This window comes from Elaeis guineensis, chromosome 8 (genome assembly GCF_000442705.2).
Source record: "Elaeis guineensis isolate ETL-2024a chromosome 8, EG11, whole genome shotgun sequence".
Lineage (NCBI taxonomy): Eukaryota > Viridiplantae > Streptophyta > Magnoliopsida > Arecales > Arecaceae > Elaeis > Elaeis guineensis.
Window position 1 is genome coordinate 118213145 of NC_026000.2, and position 23508 is coordinate 118236652.

A 23508-nucleotide genomic window follows, 5' to 3' on the forward strand; every position below is an offset into this window, starting at 1 on the left:
GTTGTCGGACAATCCTTCTTAGAGAGAGAAATTTCTTGGCCTATCGGTAGATAGCCCTTCTTAGAATTCTCCATGCTGAACCTCTTCAGCACAGTGTCTATGTACATGGACTGGGATAACCCAAGCATCCTTTTAGATCTATCCCTATAGATCTTCATCCCTAGGATGTAAGATGCTTCACCCAAGTCCTTCATGGAGAACTATGATGACAACCAAACTTTTATTCCCTATAGTGCAGGGATGTCATTCCCGATTAAGAGAATATCATCCACGTACAAGACAAGGAATACCACAACTGGACCATTTGTCTATTTATAGATGCAGGGCTCTTCTCCATTCTTAATGAAGCCATACGTTTTGATCACCTTATCAAAATGCATGTTCCAACTCCGAGAAACTTGCTTCAATCCATAAATGGATCTCTGAAGCTTGCACACCTTGGACTCGTCTATGGATGTAAACCCCTCAAGTTGTATCATATACACCTCTTCGATCAGCTCTCCATTCAGGAAAGCTGTCTTTACATCCATCTGCCAGATCTCATAATCCAGATGGACAGCTATTGCAAGCATTATCTGAATGGATTTGAGCATTGCCACAGGAAAAAATGTCTCGTCATAGTCAATACCATAGCGTTGATGATACCCCTTGGCGACCAGACGGGCTTTATAGGTCTCCACCTTTCCGTCTGCGCCCCTCTTCCTTTTGAAGACCCATTTACACCCAATGGGTTTAACCCCTTCAGGTGAGTCAACCAATGTCCATACATCATTGACCTTCATGGACTCCATTTCGAATTTCATGGCTTCAAACCATTTCTCAAAATCAGGTCTCTGCATTGCATCCATATAGGTGATCGGATCCTCATTATTCTCATCAAATTCGATGGGATCACCATCCCAGACCAAGAAACCGTAGTATCTGTCCGGCTGATGCGGTACTCTATCGAATCGCCTTAATGGTGCAGGTACATTGGGCTCCGAATTTAATCTAATCATATCCGGCTCAGGTTCAGCTATTGGTGTCGGTCCTTCTACCTGTTGAACTTCATCAAGTTCAATCTTAGAGGCAACGGTTCCTTCACCAAGAAACTCTTTTTCTAAAAAGATTATCTTAAGGCTGACGAACACCTTTTGTTCATTAGCATGGTAGAAAAAATATCCTTTTGTCTCTTTGGGGTACCCTATGAATGAGCATTTGTCAGACCTAGGTCCAAGTTTGTCTGTGACTAATCGTTTGACATAGGCCGGGCACCCCCAGACCCTAAGGTGTGAAAGTGCTGGCTTACGTCCTGTCCATATCTCATATGGAGTCTTAATTACAGACTTACTTGGAACCCTATTTAACAGATAATAGGTCGATTCGAGTGCATATCTTCAGAAGGATATCGGCAAGCTAGCAAAATCCATCATGGATCGGACCATGTCTAATAGAGTCTGATTCCTCCTTTCAGACACACCATTATGCTGTGGTATTCTTGGAGGAGTTCATTGGGAGAGAATCCCATTCTCTCCTAGATATGTGAGAAATTTACTAAAAAGGTATTCTCCTCCTCGATCAGATCGAAGAGTTTTAATACTCTTTCCAGTTTGTTTTTCTACTTCACTTCAGAATCGTTTGAACATTTCAAATGAATCCGACTTATGTTTCATCAGATAGACATATCCATATCAGGATAGGTCATCCGTGAAAGTTATGAAGTAGAAATATCCACCTCTAGCACTAGTGCTCATGGGCCCACATACATCAGTATGTACTAGGCCTAAGAGCTCAGTAGCTCTCTCACCTTTTTTAGTAAAAGGTGACTTCGTCATTTTACCAAGAAGACAGGACTCACAGGTTGGAAGTGATTCACAATCACTGACTTCGAGGATTTCCTCTTGAGTTTATTCTGTTCTTATTTATATGACCTAGCCTCCAATGCCATAAGTAGATATCTGACACACTATCTAATCTAGGGTGCTTGCCAGTAGAATAGACTCTTATCAGGCTTGATCTTTTTGGTCTGGCTCTGCACGATGTCCCAGCCTGAACTTGCACCTTCTTCACTTTCTTCTTCTTGTTCTTCTTTCTTTTCTTAAAAGATCGAGAACCAGAAGATGAACCTCCCACTAAGTTCACTGACTCCTTGAGGAGTTGGTGATCCTTCTCAAAGTTCTGAAGTAACCCCAGTAACCCGTGGTAGTTTACTTCAGGCTTTGTCATTCTATAATGAGTGAGGAATGGGAGATAAGACTTGGACAGCGAGTTCAGTATTGCATCTTTTCCAAGCTGCTCATGCAAGGGAAAGCCGAGCTTGCTCAATCGTTCCATCAGCTCGATCATGTACAATACATGATCAGTGATAAAGGCACCATCCCGCATTTTGGCATTGAAGATGGCACAACTAGTCTTGTGCCTCTCTACGTCATCGGGTGTGCCAAAGGCATCCTCCAACACTTGAAGCATGTCCTTTGGCTGAGCCATCTCGAATCTGTGACTGAACTCGTCACTCATGGCAGCCAGCATGATACAGCGCACCGTGGTCCGATCACTGAGTCACTTCTAATAAGTGTCTCTGACTGTTCCACATGCATTGGCAGCTGGCTCCTCAGGTGCAGGATCCATTATCACATATAGGATCCGTTCATGCTCCAGGACTATCTTCAACTTTCGGTACCAGCTACCGAAGTTGGGTCCCACCAACTTATCATTGTCCAACAATGATTGGAGTGATAGGGAAGTGGCCATATTTGCACAAAGGAGAACCATAACCTAATTAGTAATTGATTCATTAAACTTAAAGATTTGGACTTTAATCAAAAGGTTTCTCCCACTATTTTATTCGAATTGGTAGCCTCTACCTCCAATTCGAGGAATTACCCTAATTCCTTAGTGGATACTAGAATCCACTTAGACTGCACACAAGCCCAACTTTGGTTGGCCAACCCATGTACATCTAAGGATAGGTTCATAACCAATTATTTCTCTAAATAATTTTAGTAATTTTAATTTTGCCTCAAAAATCTAATCAGTAGGCTTTGGCCTCCACTGTAAGGATCCGGTTAGGTCCAACCATTAACATGATCATACTTGGTGTATCTAACCAACGAATGATTAAGCCCAACTTTAGTTGGCTCACCTAACCACCATTAGAGAGACACTTCCAAGTCATCATATGATGAGTGATAATTTCATTAGTCAACAAGCACCAGGCCTTTGGGTCTGCAATGATTATTGAGTTAATGGACTCATTGTCAAACACCTTAATGGGAGGCTATGACTCAGTTATCTCCATAACTTTATCATTTTAAGGACTTAATAATTTTAGAAGATTTAAATAATATAGAGGATGAGGTCAGATGAACCAGCTTATCATGATCCTCCCACTGGCTTCACCAAGTCAGCTTAAGGGAGACCATTAAAAGGGCTAGTCTAGGAGCACCTAAATCAATCCCACTGATTTACCTAGCTGACATGGGTCAGCACGAATAGTCAAGTGATTCGATCAAGACATAATTTCACCAAGAGGCCAGGTAAGTTCGATCAGTGGGAGGGTCGGCCAAAGCTTGCCTTAGACACCATCAGAAATGGCCAGGTAAGCGGGCTCCCAATTAAAAACTACCTATCTTGTTTACCTTAAACACCAACTGGTTTAATTAGTTTCGATTAGATCAACCTAACAGTTCATGCTAGACCGCTTAGCCAAGAATCAAGTCCATTTGGTTCTCGTTAAAGATATGGACTTGACCAACTACAACTATTGTAATTGATCTAGAGAATCTTTGACCTAATCTAAGACAACAATTGATTAGATTTAGTCAATTCTCTAATTAAGTCCATCTTTAATCTAACCATAGGTCTAACCCAATTAATGGACCTAATTCTCACTAACCCATTAACCCAATGTGTTATGGTTTGTATCTTAGGTTCTTCAATTCACAATCCTAGAACCTAATCAAACAACTTCTTAATTCTTAATTAAGTTTTGGGCTGAGGGTTGGGTTCGGCTTTTCAAAAAATAATTTCATATTTGTAAAATAATTTTACAATATGATTCTACCAACCATATTGCATGTTTGATTCATAATCAAGATACAAGTGAAATAAACATGAAACTACTTTAGATCTAATCTAAACAGGTTCATGTAATTGAAACAATTTCAACTTTAAACAATTTCTTTGCACAAAAATTATTAACAAAGAGATTTTATTTTAGATTTAAATATCTTTTAAATATAATAAATCATAAATTTAATCTAGATTATATCTAACAAATTTATGATTAAAGATAGATCTACACAAACTAGGACAACCTTTGCACTGTAAGGGGTAAACCTTACAGCAGGACAACCTTGCAGTTCGTGATTGATCTAAAATTTTAATTTCAGATTTAATAATTAGATTATAAATTAGATTTAATCTAAGAAATAATCTAAGCATATATAAATAATCAAGTAATAAAGAACCTAGGCTCTGATACCAATTGTAGGAACCAGATCTAGGGTTTCAGGGTTAGATCTTGAAACTTTTTCAAGATCATACAGCGGAAGACTAAAATAAATTAAAATTTATTTTTTAAAATTAGAGAATCTCTAGATCTAAGATTCTATTACATGATTATTATATAGCATTAAATCAAAAATTAAAATATATAAATATAGCATGAACTACATGTTGATCATATCAACATGTTTCTATACTACATCTAATGTATGTATTAAACAATAGATCAGATCTATTATCTTGCAAGTTAGACGTACTAACCTCGTTGATCCGGGCTTGAGGATGATCTTGCAAGCCGCACATGCATCCGGCCTCTAGGAGTCGTCCACACGAGCCCACGAATCTCGATCAAAAGTTCTGCTTCAGAAAATCAGCACAGTATGCTAGTACTGCGCTGATCCTTCTTTGATGGTTGATCAGGTGCCTCCTTCTTCTTGATTTGGACTCTTCCAAAGATGAAAAGTAGAAGGAGGAGTTTCAGATCTGAGATGCTCTCAGAAAACTCAAGATGGAGGGAGGAAAGATATGAAAACAAACAACCCTAGAAGAAGACCCTCTTCTTCTTCTCGTTTCTCTCTCTAGACATCCTAACTTGTGTCGATTATATCTCCACGACCCAAAGATCTTTCTCTCTAATTTTTGGATGGCTCAAAGGTCTCTCAAATCTCTGTCTTCTCCAAAAATACCTAGTCAAGGCTTATCCAAACATGGCAAGATAAGGGGCGCCCAACTCTTGAGCACGTCTTCCTTATTTTTGTGCATGGATCACTAGAAAAGGATGCACAATATATACCCTAAAAGCCATGAAAATTTTAAAAAAATTTTGGATAAATTCAGTGCAAAATTGAAAGAGTTTTGGATTTCTAAAACTCTATCTCATAGAATTCGAAATCCAAAATTATTCCTTTTAGATTTGATCCAAACCACCTTCTATGTAAGAAAGAAGAGAGGAGACTTTTATGAACGTGGGAGAGACCTGGGAGAGGGCTTTTGTCGCATAAAATAAGAGAAGATTGGCGTTGAATGAGAGAGAGGGCGTGGGGAAGGCTTATGTGGTGCAAGGTGGAATCCTAGTCTTACTAGAATTCTATCTTATGACTTGTTTTAATTTGGTTTCTCAAACCAAATCAAATCAAAATTAGATCAACCCAATTAAAATAGGTCTTAACTCAATTAAGAACCTAATTTAATCAGATTAAATTAGATTTAAATCTGATTTAATTTTTTAATCAAATTAGAAATTAGATTGACCCAAGTCCTAGTTGAACTAGGACTAGTTTTTCCTTGCACTTGGCTTATCCAATAAACCAATTGAACTTGATCCAATCAAGCCCAAACCAAATCTAATTAAATCATATTTAACTAGACTTAATTTCAGTCCATTGGCTTAATCAAATTAAGTCAATTAGCAAACAAATTGCTAATCGATCCTCCAGCAACACTTGCACTGGGTTAAATGTCAATCATATTGATCATTTAACCCTAGAATGATTCTTAATCGTTGATCAACCATCCGATCGGATCATGAACTCTAATGTGTGTGACCTCATAGGTCCGAACCTAAGCTGGTAGCATAGAAATAAATTTTTGTACCAATCGAAGTGACCATCTAGCAATGGTACCCGACGATCGGATAGGTCGAATGTGTAGAACAACATCCTTAGAACCCATGCGGATATAGTTTTCATATAATTCATCCCCTTGACCAAAATGATCATAGGACACCCCAGAGTTCAACTGTCAACTCTGATCAGGTTGTCCACATTGTATTTCAAAATATCAAATCCATCTGATGGATTACCCTGGCCAAGGTTTTGCTAAATTGAAATACAGTGACTCATTCTTCTCCAACTCTTGGAGTAGTCAATCCCATCTCGATCACACTCTGACTTCGCAAGTACTTGACTGTGCTCAGAAGCCTTCTATCCCTGAATTAGAAATTCAGTTAGTCCAGTACCAAAGCACAGTGAGTTGCTTGCAAGTCTCTGAGGCAATCTCAAGTCTATGGAACACTTATACCTATATCCCATCAGAGACATTCTCGACAGCAGAATACTCTGGAGTTGGTCATGTTCAATGATGATGTACTAGTACATCTCACCTGTATGCCATACCAGTATCTCCACACTCTTTGGTTAAGAGGACAACCACCCATATGGCCTACAGCGACCTATGCTCGATAGAAGCTGTCATCCTTATTAACAGCCTATCATTTGGTCGTAAACTGTTTTAAAGACTAATCGATAAATCCTCTCTTTATCGAATCTAAATAGTCCAAAGGACTTCATCATAACAACAGAGTTCATTAGAAGATGAAAGCTTATGATGAAAATGCCAAATATATTTTATTTATTAATAAATCAATTACAATACTTGGTTGCTCAACCATCAACAGCTTGACGATTGGCTTTTTGGGACACATTTCCCAACAAGATGTATGCAAAGCATGTATTAGTTAGATCTTAAATTATATATGTGATATGTTAATTTAGATCTAACTAGTTTTGTAGTTAAATTTATATTTCTAGTTAAGGTGTTCCTCATGGCCATCCGGTCATAAGAACGAAGTAGGGTTTAAAAGCCTCTCCTCTCATTCAATGGGGTGTTCATATGACGTGTAGGGGTGCCACGCGTTCATCCTTAATCAGAAATTAAAACTTACTTTTCTGCAAAATCTTAGATCCTGAAACCCTAAGATTTATTTTACATACTTTGTTTATGAATCCAAACTTAATTAATGAATTAAGTTTATGAAATTAAGTTAGGTCTAAAATTGAGAATTTCAGATCTAAGATATTTTCATAAAATTGGGTTCGAGCTTGGGTAGCTTAATTAGGTATAGCGGTTGATCAAACCGAATCAAGAGTTGGTTAGGTGGGATCATGAAAGTTAATAATTGATCAGCCTAATAAGATTAAGTCTGGGTCAAGGTCGAATCACATTTAGATGTGACTCGATCAAGTTAAGACCTAATTTGGCTCAGAGGTTAGAGCCTGGATTGTAGGCTAACCCAATTAGTTCTGGTTCGACAATTGGTGTCTAAGGTAAGTTGGGCAAATTCGACCGACTGGTTTTTAATTGGGAGCTACTCGACTCGAATGCGTTCTTATCGAGTTAATGACATATCCCTTCCATCGGTCTCACTTACCTGACTATATGTGTCAACCCAGTTCTGATTTGAGGTGGCTAACAATTCGAGCTAACCCATGCCACTAGGTTAGTCATAATTGTTATGACTATGTCAAGTCAAGTTTAATGAGACCTAAATTAAATCTTCCTAAGAAAATATTAAGTCTAGATCTTCCACCATTGTGGATGTGCGGGCCCTTTCCAAGGTTGATTGTTCTCGGCTAGTTACAGTGGCTCAGTTGCACCGGAAAGATGCAATCATGTCCATTAGGCATTGGATGCTACGAATTAGAGGATGGGTTGGGCTCAATATTTCAGATACGGTGAGGGATCCAATCAGGAATCTAGTTCGTGCAAATGGTGGGTTTGGCTTAACTAAGGATTAGAGCAATATTCTGGATATGGTGAGCTTCATGAATTAGAGACCAAGTTTTGGGTGCACCATGATTAGAGAATCATTGGACAAGAGTTGTCCACTCATTGGTTAACCCATCATCAATAACTGTTAGGTGAGGTGATGAGCCAGTTGGTGAGACCGCACCACCCACTAGAAATCACTGATCACAGAGATTTTCACATCTCTACCAAGGGAGTGTAGGGATCTAAAAAAATAGTGAAAGCCTAATTTGTTTAAAAATAAAATTCCTAAACAAATTGGTTAAGTCTGATTACAAAATCTAACTAGAAACTTTCAACTCTCTACAGGAAACATGTCTGCCTCCAACCCCCTGACCAAAATACTAGACACCCACAGATTGACTGGACTCAATTTCAAGGACTGGTTGAGGAACTACAGAATTATTCTGGATTCTAAAAAATTGACTCATGTCTTGGACTAGGACCCACCTGCCATGCCAGCACATCCGATTGCTGGACAGAGAGCGTCTCTGAAAAAATGGATGGATGATGATAACAAAGCAAGGTACTATATGTTGGGTGCAATGTCTGATGACTTGCAGCGCCAACCTAAGAATATTTTGACTATCCGCCAAATGTTGGCTCACCTACAAGAGTTGTTTGGTAAATAAAGTCATGCAGCCAAGTATCAAGTCTGTCAAAGACTTTTTAAGACTAAAATGCATGATGGGTAGTCAGTTCAAAATCATTGTTTGATAATGATCAAGGATCTTGAGGAGCTTGAGAAACTCGGTATCATCTTAGACAAGGATTTTTCGATTAATGTGATCCTTCAGTCCTTGTCTGATGCATATGGTCAGTTCATCATGAACTTTCATATGCATAAGATGCAGTGTACCTTGGCCGAGTTAATGAATATGCTAGTTATGGCTGAGCTTTCTATGAAGGGTTCAAAAGGCTCAATTCTTACTATGGAGCGGACTTCTTCTAAAAAAAAATCTTTTGGAAAGAAAAAGAAGTCTGCGAAGAAGCAGAAGGTGGATGGGAAAAGGAGGAAGCGAAACTGTCCTCAGTACCTGGCCATCCTAAAGAACAAGAAGGATGGTCCTTCTGGAGGTATGCTCATTATAGAATCTAACCTTATGATTTCTTCTACATCCAGTTGGGTGCTTGACTCTGGTTCTAGTGCTCATTTGTGCACTTCTATACAGGGTCTTGAGGAGAACAGGAGACTAAGGGATGGGGAGATGATCCTACTGTCGGGAATGGAGCAAGAGTTGCTGTCGTAGTCGTGAGAACCTACCCTCTGTGATTACCATTAGGATTAGATTTAGTTTTAAGAGACTGTTATTATATGCCTGCAGCAAGCAGGAATTTAATTTCTATTTCATGTTTAGCACAAGAAGGCTATGTGATTAGCTTTCATAAGGACTATTATAATATTTTTTATGAAAATAATAAAGTTGTAAATGATTATATCATTAACGATCTCTATCAGTTACATGTTGATGTATCTGTATTTAATATCGAGCAAAATGTGAATGTCATAGGAATTAAAAGGCCTAGAGATAGTCTAAATGATAGGTATCTGTGGCACCTAAGGCTAGGTCATATAGCGGAAGACAGGGTTAACAAATTGGAGAAATCTGGACTGTTGAGTCCGTTGACTTTCGAGTCATATCCAGTTTGTGAACATGCCTTCAAGGCAAAATGATCAAACTTTCTTTTGTGGGACATGGAGAAAGGGCCACAGACCTACTTGCGCTAGTACATACGGATGTGTGCGGCCCATTTGATGCGCCGGCTAGAGGCAACTACGTCTACTTCATTACCTTTATCGATGATATATCTAGGTACGGATATGTGTTTCTAATGAAACACAAGTCTGAAGCCTTTGAAAGGTTCCAAGAATTCAGACATGAAGTAGAAAAATAAATAGAAAAATCCATTAAGGTTCTTCGATCAGATCGAGGAGGTGAATACCTTAGTCGAAAGTTTCTAGACTATCTTAAGGACAATGATATAGTCTCTCAATGGACTCCACCTAGAATGTCTCAACTCAACGGGATTTCAGAATAGAGAAATCGGACACTATTAGATATGGTCCATTTCATGATGAGCTTCACGGACCTCCCTAAATTTTTTTGGGGATATTGTCTCATGACAGCAATTTATGTATTGAATAGGGTTTCCTCTAAAACCATTCCTACCACACCATATGAGATATGGCATGGTAAGAAGCCAAGTTTGAATCATTTCAGAATTTGGGGTTGTCCGACTCATGTCAAAAGACAGCAGACGGACAAGTTAGAGTTCAGGTCTTTTAGAGCTCGGTTCATAGGATATTCTAAAGAGTCGTTAGGATACTATTTTTATATTCTGGAAGACCACAATGTGATTGTGAGTCGAAATGCTATTTTTTTTAAAAAATAGTTTATTCAAGATGGTGGCATCGGAAGAATAATTAAGCTCAAGGAGAATGTCTCCCAAGAGTAATGAGCTAAAGAACCTGAGGAACCAAATCAATCAGAACCAATCCTAACACAACCTCTTCCACCTCGTAGATCGACTAGAATTTTCCATCCTCCTGAAAGGTACTTAGGTACCATACAATAGGATGTAGAGAAAATATTCCTCATGAAAAATGAGATTCATGGTGATGATCCCAAGACCTATGACGAGGCGATATCAGCTATCGACTCCGAGAAATGATTAGAGGCAATGAGATTAGAAATTGACTCGATGCACTCAAATCAAGTCTGAACCTTGGTAGATCCACTTGAAGGTATTGTATTGGGTGTAAATAGATCTTCAAGAGAAAGATAGGTGCAGATGGGAATGTGGAGACATTCAAGGCTAGGCTCGTAACGAAAGGTTATAGTCAGCGCGAAGGTATTGACTATCAGGATACCTTCTCGCCCATAGCCATGCTAAAATCCATCCGCACATTGCTTGCTGTTGCAGCCTATTTCGATTATGAAATATTGCAAATGGACATGAAAATGGCATTCTTAAATAAATATCTTGAGGAAGATATCTATATAGAATAGCCGCTTGGTTTCACATCCAGTGATGATGATCACAGGATCTGCAAGCTGCAAAGGTCCATTTATGATCTTAAGCAAGCATCTCGAAGTTGGAATACTCATTTTAATGATGTGATCAAAATATTTGGTTTCATTAAGAATGAGGAGAAACCATGTGTGTTCAAAAAAGTCAGTGGGAGCGCGATTGTCTTCCTCGTATTGTACGTAGATGACATCCTCCTAATTGAGAATGACATTCCCATGTTGACCTCAGTCAAAGTATGGTTGTCTAAGGAGTTCTCTATGAAAGATCTAGGAGAGGCATCTTTTATACTGGGTATTAAGGTCTATAGAGATAGACCAAATAGGATGCTCGAACTTTCACAGAAGATGTACATAGAGGAGATGCTAAAAAGGTTTAGCATGAAAAACTTCAAAAGAGGTTTAGTACCTTTTAGACATGGCATTCATCTCTCCAAGAAGATGTGTCCTAGCACACCTGAGAAGATTGAACGCATGAGCAAGATCCCTTATGCTTCGGCAATAGGGAGCCTCATGTATGCCATGCTATGTACACGACGTGATATAGCCCATGCTATGAGTGTCACAAACAGATATCAGTCAAATCCAGACGAAGTGCACTGGACTTCTGTGAAATGTATCCTTCAGTACTTGAGAAGGACTAAGGATATGTTTCTAGTCTTTGGGAATGAAGAACTCCAAATTCAGGGATATACAGACTCAGACTTTATGTCTGATATAGATGATCCAAAGTCGACATCTGGGAGTCTATTCATTTGCAATGATGGTGCAGGTAGCTGAAAGAGTTTCAAGCAGACGGTGATTGCTGATTCCACCATGGAGGCAGAGTACATTGCTGCATCGGAACCTGCGAAGGAGGCATTCTGGTATAAGAAATTTACCATGGAACTTGGAGTGATGTCATCGGATACCATCCCTCTTTACTACGATAATAACGGTGCCATAGCCCTAGCTAAGGAGACAAGATCTCACCAGAAGTTCAAGCACATCAAGCGGCGATTCCATCTGATCCGTGATTACCTCAAAAAAGGTTATGTTGAGGTCAAGAGAGTCGACTTCACAAACAATGTAGCAGACCCACTAACTAAGCCATTAGGCCAGCAAAAGATCGAAGCCCACCTTGAGAAGATGAGACTTAGATATGTAGCCAATTGGCATTAGGTCAAGTGGGAGTTTGTTAGATATGTGCCCTAGATACCAGATTGGCTGACACATTCCTGTACAAATCTAAGGACAAATTTATAATTTTGACTATAAATCAATAAATGGATTATTCTTCTATCACATTGTGTACATTGTGTCTATGATACATCCTTTAAGTTAGTAGAAATGTCAATTCATATTTTTAAGAGTTGAAAATTTAAGGCATGAATTTACATAACTAACTCATAAACATCTCCTGACCATAGGATCATCACGAAGATGGTGATCGATCTGAAAGGTTGATGTACGATCGCTTCCTTAGGATAGATGTGTCTTGAGTCTACGGTGTGGAGACACCAGAGCGAGAGTACAGGTATTCATTGAGAACGAGAGTACTGAGTGTGACCATATTGAGCAGTCATAAGGAAGTCTACCTTCTCGTCGATGACTAGTTCGATGCTGTAGTTGTGTGTCTAGTTCTTTGATCTGAGGTGTATCGACAGTTCACCTTGAGTGTGTTATAGTTTGACTACACCATAACTCGATCTCCTAGCCATTCGAAACCCTGAGGTGTATGTTGGCTGTAGCATATTCATTGTAGGAATTAGGTCGCACCAAGATGAGATCTATCAACCTCGATAGATGAGAGAAGTAGTCCTATGATGATCGAAAGATTGAGTTCTTAAGCCCATAGCCATGGCAGAGTGAAATAATAGAAAAAGAGTTTTCTATTGGGGTTTCACATCGGACTTGGATCGATCGATTGATTCATATGACTGATGTTGGGTTTGACGAGTTCACCTTAACCCTAATTCAGTTGGAACTCATGATAGAGGAACTCAATCACACAGGTAGCTGCATCAAGAGGTTCGTTTTCAGTTCTGATGGGTTGCCACCACATACTACTAAGTATCACTGATGGATTTTGAGAGCAATTAGAATGATATTGATGATCGATCATTCTAATTGTCTGAATCAGAAGAGTTCTGATCCATCGAAAGGAGTTTCGATGATGTCGATGATGAGATCATGACATATCTCATTACCATACAGAATTGAACCTAACTGGGTCACATAAATAAGGGTTAGGGTCTGGATGTCATTAATTGGGCTAACCTAATTGATTTGGATAAGATCCAATTAGGTTCAAGGAAATCATGCTAGCACACGATTGAGCCTAACTTTCTCCTCATGTAATCTTTTCTGTCTCTACTGAGCCAAATATGATTTGATTCATCCAGAGAACCTTAAAAAGATTTTTCTCAGTCTAAATAAAGCTTGTCCAGCTCAAAAAAGTCTTGTCTTAATTCATGAGATGAATTTAAGACAACACTTGCTAATTCCTGTCACCTGCCATTTTTATTTTAGGATATCTGTCAAATATTGACATATGGGTCTTAAACTGAAGAGAGCTCATTGGAGAATTTTTGTGAAGTATCCACATGCCAAATTCACATTGAATTGGGCACCAAATCAAATTATGGCATGAGCCCAATTGGATTAAAGTGGGCGCCCCAAGTGGATAAGGATGGAAGGTGTCTTGATCAACATGGACTCTTGGGCACCACCTTGCTTGTGCTTATCCAAAGTTAGTGCCAACATAGGAGAGAGGGTGGAGATTCTTATCTGATGTGATTAGATAATATCACTCCATCAATCAAATTTTTTTCAAAATTTATTAAAATTTTTTGATTGGTCGAATGATGTGGCACTGCGCAGTGCAGCAGGATCTATATAAACCCTATCTGCGCCTAGGGTTTTAAGTTTTTGTGAAAAACCATCATAGCTGCCGTCCCCTCCCTTCTTCTCTACATCCTCCCTACTCTCCTATCTCCCCTCTTCACGTCCAAGGAGTTGGACGTTCATCTGGTGCAAGGAAAAGGCGTGGTGATGCCTGGAACAGGAAGGCTGCAGGACATCTTCGACAGGCTGCTGCTCCAACTTCAGAAGGAGTTCTGAAGTACTTACAAATCAGATAGAGATCTGATTTTTGGAGCATAGATTCACGAGGAGAAGACATTCCAGGTCCTACCCAAGTGGATACCAGTAGAGGTCAGGCACTTGCGTGACTACATCAGAACCTCGGGCTATGCTGAGATCATCTACAGGATAATCAGATTATCCTTGAGGTATGTCTATACTTCTCATATATTTAGATTTAATTTTAGATTTTAAATATCAGATAACAAAATTAGATTTAACAGACATTAGATCTGAAATAGCGTAGGATAAAATTTTTAAATTATTCTGTCTCAGATTTGATGAAATCTGAAAGATCCTACAAAAGAAAAAGATAATTTTTCTTTCATACAGTAGGTCAATTGTAGGAATAGACTGCACACCAAGATGGGATCTATTGACCCTGGTAAGATAGAGAGAGGTCCTATGCAGTTCATGAGACTGAGTCCTAAAATCTATGACCATGGTAAGTGAATGATGGCAAGGAGTTTCAATAAAATTTTATATGAACTTGAGTCAATTAAATATAATATATGACGGACGAACGGATTTGATAAATTATCCTTGACCTGCATTCTGTCAGGACTCACGATAGAAGAATCAAACTACACCGTAATTATACTTAGAGGTTTAATATTCTATTCTACTGGATTGCCACTACATACTGCAGGTGTCACTGGTGGATCGTGAGACTTGTCAAGCATTATCTTAATGATTGCTGACCCTTGATGGACAGAGTTGGAATCATTGTAACCTATCGAAAGGAGTTACAACGATATTGTGATGGGGATCATAGTATATCTCACTACTAGATAATATAGAACCTATAAGATCACATATAAAAGAGATCTTTATCCAATCAAATGGTTGATTAGTGATTATGAATCGTTATTGGGTCTAATAATCAATATGATTGATGATTAATCCAGTACAAGAGTTGTGATAACGTAATTCGCTAAGATTTAGTAAGTTGTAGGAGGATTAACTAGTAATTAGATTGCTAGTTAGCTTAATTTGATTGAGCAATGGGATTCGGATCAAGTTTAATTGAATTGAATTTGATTTGACTTGGTTTGGATTTAATCAGATCAAGTTTGATTGAGTTATAAGATAATCCAATTGCAAGGAAGATCAATTCCTAATTTGATCAGGACTTGGGTTTAACTAGTTTCATAATTGGATTAAGATCTGATTTGATTCTTAGTTAGACCAAAATTATTTTCTTTCTAGCTGTAACCAATTTCTAAATTGGTTAGAAATTATTGACGCACTAAAAAGAGGAGTCCCAGTCCACTGGGACTCTCTTTCCCTAGCACCAACCCCACCTAGTGCACGCCCTTTTTTCCACACTACTTTTCTTCATGCAAATTTTGGTCTTGCATGTAGAATGTGCACGCCAAACCTGATGTCGCCCCTTCCTATCTCACGCCAATGCATGGATAAATCTGGTTGAATTTGAGTTCAAATTTTGATATGAATTCAAGACTCAATCAGATATGGATTGATCCTTAACTTGAAACAATTTGATCTTATCTCCAACTCCCTCCACACCAAATTAAAAGAGGTTTTTTACCATGGAAACAAATAAGGATCTGATTTTTAGTGTGAGAAAGGATTTTTCACCATGAGACAAATCTAAAAATAAGGGGCGTGGGTTCCAAGTGAGGCGATCATCTTTTGTTGCGTGAAATTGAGGAGAGGCGTCTCCTCTCTAGGGTTTTATCCTCTAAGGCATTGGGTTTGAGAAAAAAAATAGTGAAAAGGTTCTCCCTATTTTCTTCTTCCTCATGATCTTTCTCCAAATCCTCTTTAGAGATATGAGAGAGTCTGAGAGATCTGAAGAAGAAATTAGAATCAACCATCAAAGAGACATCTTTTGCAAGGGAGCTAGCACCTTAGTAAAGACATGGGCCTCTGATCAGATCAAGAACTTCATGTAGATATCTGTAGATGTCAGACATATGTATGGCTCTATAAGAACCTCATCGGATTATCACGATCATCAGTAGTGGAGATCATCGACCCACATAAAGGTATGGAGATCTGATCTCCAGATTTGTGATTTATTTAAATCTGATTTTTATTTTTAGCACCTTAAAAATATGTGATCCATTCTGTTGCATGTAGATTAGATCTATTTTATGTATGTTAGATATATTAAAGTGTTTAATCTTAATCAGATTTTATTCCATAGCATTCATATTTTTAAAAATCAAAATCTGCATGTTCTGATTTCTGCATGCATGATCCCGGATGTGCGACATCCTTCAAATGGTATCAGAGCCACGGATTATCATTTACATATACTTTTAAGATCTGAAAATCAGATTTATAGATCTAAAAATTTTTGATTAAAGTTCGAGGTCATTCTGATAGAAGTTTATTCTAGAACGATCGTTGAACATTATATGATAATGTGTTGATCAAAATTTTTAGATCTAATTTTTATGAGATTATGATCTAATTTTAGTTGATACATGAGATGTATATTAGATCTAAGTTACATAAGATGTATTATTAGATCTAAAATCAGATTTAATAATTAGATTTGATCTAAAAATTAGATTTAATAATTAGATTAAATCTAATTCAAAACATATAATGATGATCCTATTTATACATAAGATGTATGATATTTTTATTCTTTTATGCATATATTATATGTGTAGATGTAGATTGATTTCTTAGTAGCCTAGTACTCTTTGAGAATCGTAGTAAAGGCCGTCCTGCCATAGAGGACTATGGTGGAAAGGATGTCTGTACGAATCAAGAGGAAGAACCACAAAAAGAAAAAAAAATATTTTTGTGTAAAACCCTAGATTTGAAACCGTCTAGGATCTAAATATGAATCAAAATTTTATGTAGTTGTGTATGAGATGCATAATTAAATATTTAGATATTAAAATAATTTTGACATCTAAACTAAATCTGATTTCATAATGCATTTAATTAAGATCTGAAATTAAGAATTAAGAATCTAAAATTAAGGTAATTGAGTTTTGTATGGTTCATTGACATGTGTAGTGGTCTCACCGAATCACTATAATCCTTAATGTAGGATGTATCATGAACTCAAATTGAAAATGATTGTGATTGCAATTTGTATTAGGGAACCGAAGCCAACTCAATCTCAAATTGATGGACTAATTTGATATCTAAGGCTAGAACATAGATAGTGATTATTTAATTAGGATCGTTGCCACAAGTAGTGGAGAGCCTCTCACATATCTTATCTTATCTTATCATTTTGGGGATCAATTTCGATAATGTAGTGCTTAAGGTTGAGTCTACTTCAATTTGCATTGCACCATGGGACCGATTTGTTGAGACCAAATCAGAATCGCTTTAGTAGATCCAATTTAATTGTGGATCTACGTGGGATGTAGTAAACAATTAAACTTAAGAGATCTAAATTAAAAAATCTCCTCAATAATATTAAATCGAGGGATCTTCCATCATTGTAGAGTGCTGCACCCTCTCTGACATTGACTGTTCTCAGTTGGATATAGTGATTCTATTGTATCAGGAGAGAAGCAACCACTCTATTTATAGTCGGGTGGAGATGGGATTGGGCCAAAATCTGTCAGGTGAGGGTTCAATAATGGCTTCACTCATGCTTATTGGTGGGTCTAACTTAGCTAAAAAATGAGGCCAAGATCTGTTAGGTAAGGTCTCAGGACATAGAGACCAAGTCTGCTATAATTTGCTTTAGAAGTATTGGACAAGAGTTGTCCACCCATTGGTTGATACATTCATCAAGATTTGTTAGGTGAGGTGGTGTGCCAATCAGTAGGACTATAGTATCCAATAAGAATCTTAACTCATAAAGAGATTTCTGCTTCATAACTCGAGGAGTGTTAGGATCTGAAGAAATAGGAGGAGCTAAGTTTGTTTTTAAAAATAAATTTTTTAAACAAACTAAAATCAATTACAAAAGTCTAACTAAAAATTTTTTCTCTCTGTAGAAAATTGTGTGCCTCTAATAGTCTAAGCTGCATCTTAAAAATCAGTCAATTGTCAGGTTCCAATTGTAAGGATTAGCTAAGAGACTTGAAAGGTGTTTTGAGTTTCAAAAAGCTAGGTTGTGTCTTAAACCAAAAAATTCTTTTAGGGACATTGAAGAGTTTAAAGGATACACCTTTAGAAGGTTTGTCAACCTGCTCGTGATTGAGACTAACCTTATGATTTTTTCTACTACCAGTTGAGTAATAGACTTTAGTTCTAATGTACATTTGTACACTTCAATACAGGGTCTTAAAGAATATAGAAGATTGAGGCTAGGAAAAATGACCTTACAAGTAGGCAATGGAGCAAGAATTGTTGCTATGGCTATAGGGACCTATCCTCTTTGACCACCATTTGATTGTTGTCTAGAACTAAGAGACTGTTATTGTGTACCTAATGCAAGTAAAAATTTGATTTCTATTTCATGCTTAGCACAAGATGATTATGAAATTAGTTTCAATAAGGATCATTGTATCATTTATTTTGAAAATAAGATGATTGCATATGGTCACTTAATCAACAGTCTCTATCATTTGCATGTTGATGCAGATAAGTTAATTGATTTATCCGAGCAAACTATGAGTGCCATTGGATCTAAAAGATCCAGAGATGAGGTTAACCTAAAGTATATGTGGCACTTTAGGCTTGATCATATCAGAGAAGAAAGGATTAACAGACTGGTAAAAGATGATTTTTTAGACTCATTCTTAGATGAGTCGATTCTAGTTTGTGAGTCATGCCTTCAGAAAAAAATGATCAAGCTACCCTTTATAGGATATGAAAAAAGAACTACTGAAGTATTGGCTCTGGTACATACTAATGTGTGCGGTTCATTTGATATGCTGATCAGAGGAGGTTATCTCTACTTCATCATCTTTATCGATGATTTTTTACGATATGAGTGTGTTTCTTATGAGATAAATCTGAAGCCTTTGAAAGATTCAAACAATTCAGATATGAGGTAGAAAAGTAAACTGAAAAATTACTTAAGGTACTTCGATCAGATCAAAGAGGAGAATATCTGAGTGAAGAATGTTTTGATTATCTCAAAAAAAATGACATGGTCTCTCAATGGACTCCACCTGGAACGTCTCAGCTCAATGGGGTTTCAAAATGGAGAAGTCGGACTTTATTGGATATGATTCGATCCATGATGAGCTTCATCGATCTCCCTATATTTTTTTAGGGACATGCCTTAATGACTATCAATTACTTAATTTATAGGATTCTCTCTAAATCCATTCCTATCACACCATATGAGATGTGGCATGGTAAGAAGTCAAATTTTGGTTACATCAGAATTTGGAGATATCCAGCCTATGTCAAACAACAATAGGTGGACAAGTTAGAGGCTAGATATATGAGAGCTCATTTGATAGAGTATCTAAAAGAGTCTTTAAGGTACTATTTTTATCTCCTACAGGATCACAATATGATTATGAGATGGCATGCATGTCAAATTTTTGAAAAGAGATTTTATCCAGAATGAAAATAATGGGAGAAAAATTCAACTCGAAATGAGTGTCTCTGAAGTGCAACAAGTCATAGAGCCTTTGGAACTCATTCCACCTCATAGATCCAGTAGGATCACACATCCTTCTAAAAGATACATGGGTATGGTGAAAGAGAATGTAGAGGAAACATTCCTCATGGGTGATATGGACCATATTGATGATCCTAAAATCTATGATGAGGCAATGTCAGACATCGACTCCGAGAAATGATTGAAAGTGATGAAGTCAGAAATTGACTCAATGCATGCCAACTAGGTCTGAACCTTAATAGATCTACCAGCAGAAATAGTTCCTATTGAATGTAAATGAAAAGGTGGAGATCTTTAAAGCGAGACTTATCGCTAAAGGTTATAGTCAGCACAAAGGCATTGACTATCAAGAGACTTTCTCGTCAGTGATCATATTGAGGTCCATTCAGATATTGTTTGCTATTGCAGTGGCTCATGACTATGAGATTTGACAGATGGATGTAAAAACTACCTTCTTGAATGGATATCTTGAAAAAAATATCTATATAGAGTAGCCTTTGGGTTTCATATCCGATCCAGTGATGGAGATCATAAGGTTTGCAAGCTGTAAAGATCTATTTATAGACTAAAGCAAGCATCTCAGAGTTGGAATACTCAATTTAATGATGCGAACAAATTGTTTGATTTCATTAAGAATGAGGAGAAACCGTACATATTTAAGAAGGACAGTGAGAGTACTGTCACATTCTCGTATTATACGTAGATGACATCCTCCTAATTGAAAATAACATTCCCATGATGACTTCTGTAAAAGTTTGGTTGTCCAAAGAATTCTTCATGAAAGATCTTGGAGAAGCATCCTATATTCTGAGAATAAAGATCTATAGAGATAGATCTAAGAAGTTGCTAAATTTATCATAGTAACTATATATAGAGAAAGTACTAAAGCGATTCAACATGGAAAACTCTAAAAGGGGTCTGTTGCCCTTTAGGCATGGAGTTCATCTCTCCAAAAAGATGTGCCCTAGCACACCTGAAGAAATTAAGTATATGAATAAGATCCCTAATGCTTCTACTATAGAGAGCCTCATGTATACTATGTTATATACTCGATCTGATATTGCTCTTACTATGAGTGTCACAAGCAAATATCAGTCGAATCCAGACGAGAAATACTGGATTGCTGTGAAGAACATTCTTAAGTACTTGAGGACCAAGGATCTCTTCTTGATCTTTGAAGGAGAAGACTTGTGAGTATAGGGATACATAGACTCAGACTTTATGTCTGACATTGATGATAGAAAGTCTACATCAGGTTTTGTGTTCCTGTGTAATGGTAGTGCGGTTAACTGAAAGAGTTTCAACTAATCGATTATTGTAGATTCCACCATAGAGGTAGAATACATCGCCACATCAGAGGTTGTTAAGAAAAGATTCTAATTCAAGAAGTTCATTGTGGATCTGGGCATGATGCCACCAGATGCCATTCCACTCTTCTGCGACAATAATGATACCATCGCACTAGCAAAGAATCAAGATCTTACTAGAAGTCCAAGCACATTGAGCGATGATTTCATTTGATTTGCGAATATCTTGAGAAGAAGTTCATCAAGGTGTAGAGAGTCGACTCCATAAAGAATATGGCTGATCCGCTAACCAAGCCGTTGAGCCAACAGAAGATTGAAGCTCATCTTGAGAAGATGGGGCTCAGATTCATGGCTAATTGGCTTTAGGTCAAGTGAGAGTTTGTTAGATATATGCCCTAGAAGTCAGATTGACTGACACATGTACACATTCTAGAGGTATAATTTTATAATTAAATTTTAAAATAAATAAAATTTGAATTATATTCCATTCATATTTTATTTAAATTGTATTCATGAATTATCTGAGAAATTAATGGATAATGACACATATTCTCAAGAGTTAAAAATTTGAGACACATGTCATTAGTGGTTAATTCCTAAATGCTCCTGATCGATAGATCGTCATGGAGATAGTGACTGATCCGGATAGATCGATGCACAGATCATTTTTTTCATGAGTAGATGAGTCTCGAGTCGATAGTGTGGGGATACTAGAGTGAGAGTATAAATGCTTGATAGAGATTAAGGATATTGAGTGTGATCAATATGAGAAGTCACTAGAATGACTACCCACTCATCGGTGACTTGCTCAAATTTACAGTGGTGTAGATAATTCTTTGACCTACGGTCCTCGACTGTTTATAGTGGGGTTGCTGTAGTTTAACTGCACTAATACTTGGTTACCTAGTCATTCGAAATCTTGAGGTATATGTTGGCTATAATAGGTCCATTATAAGAATAAGGTGTACATCAAGATAGAATCTATCGATCCTAGTAGATAGGAAGAGGCCCTATGCAGTTCATAAGACTGAGTCCTAAAATATATGGCCATGGTAAGTGAATGATGGAAAGAAGTTTTCATAAAGTTTCATATGGACTCGAGTCGATTGAATCTGACCTATGATGGATGAACGGATTTGATGAGTTATCCTTGACCTGCACCTTATTGGGACTCATGATAGAAAAATCAAACTACACGATAACTATACCTAGAGGTTCAATATTTTATTCTGCTGGATTGTCACTACATACTGCTAAATATCACTGATGGATCGTGAGACTCGTGGAGCATCATCTTGATGATCGATGATCCTTGATGGATAGAGTTGAAATCATTCCAACCCATTGAAAGGAGTTATGATGATATTATGATGGCGATCATAGTATATCTCACTATTAGACAAAATAGAACCTAAGGAGTCACACACAAAAGTGATCTTTGTTCGATCAGATGGTTGATTAGCGATTATGAATCACTATTGGGTCTAATCGTTAATATGATTGATGATTAATCCAATGCAAGAGTTGCGATAAAGTAATTCGCTAAAAGCTAGTGAGTTGTAGGAGGATTAATTAGTAATTAGATTACTAATTGATTCAATTTAATTAAGCAACAGGATTCGAATCAAGTCTAATTGAATTAGATTTGATTTGACTTAATTTAAATTTGATTAGATCAAGTCTGATTGAGTTATGAGATAATCAAATTGCAAGAAAAATCAATTCCTAATTTGATCAGGACTTAGGTTTAACTAATTTTCTAATTGGATTAGGACTTGATTTGATTCCTAGTTAGACTAGAATTATTTTCTTTCTGGATGTAACCAATTTCTAAATTAGTTAGGAATTATTTAAGCACCAAAGAAGGAGTCCCAGTCTATTGGGACTTTCTCTCCCTAGCGCAAACCCCACCTAGCGCACACCCTTTCTTTCATGCTATTTTTCTTCACGCAAATTTTGGTTTTGCATGTAGAATGCACATGCCAAACCTGATGTCACCCCTTCCTATCTCATGCCAATGGATGGATAAATCTGGTTGAATTTGAGTTCAAATTTTGATTTGAATTCAAGACCCAATCAAATATGGATTGATCCTTAGCTGGAAACAATTTGATCTTATCTCCAACTCCCTCCACACCAAATTAAAAGAGGTTTTTATAGTGGAAACAAATAAGGATCTGATTTTTAGAGTGATAAAGGGTTTCTCACCATGAGATAAATCTGAAAATGAGGGGCATGGGTTCCGAGTGAGGTGATCATCTTTTGTTGCGTCAAATTGAGGAGAGACCTCTCCTCTCTAGGGTTTTATCCTCTATGGCGTTGGGTTTGAGGGCAAAAAAAACCCATGAAAAAGTTTTCCCTATTTTCTTCTTTCTCATAATCTTTCTTCAAATCCTCTTCAGAGATCTGAGAGAGTCTGAAAGATCTGAAGAAGAAATCAGAATCAACCATCAAAAAGACTTCTTCTGCAAGGGAGCTAGCACTCCGATGAAGATGCAGGCCTCTGATCGAA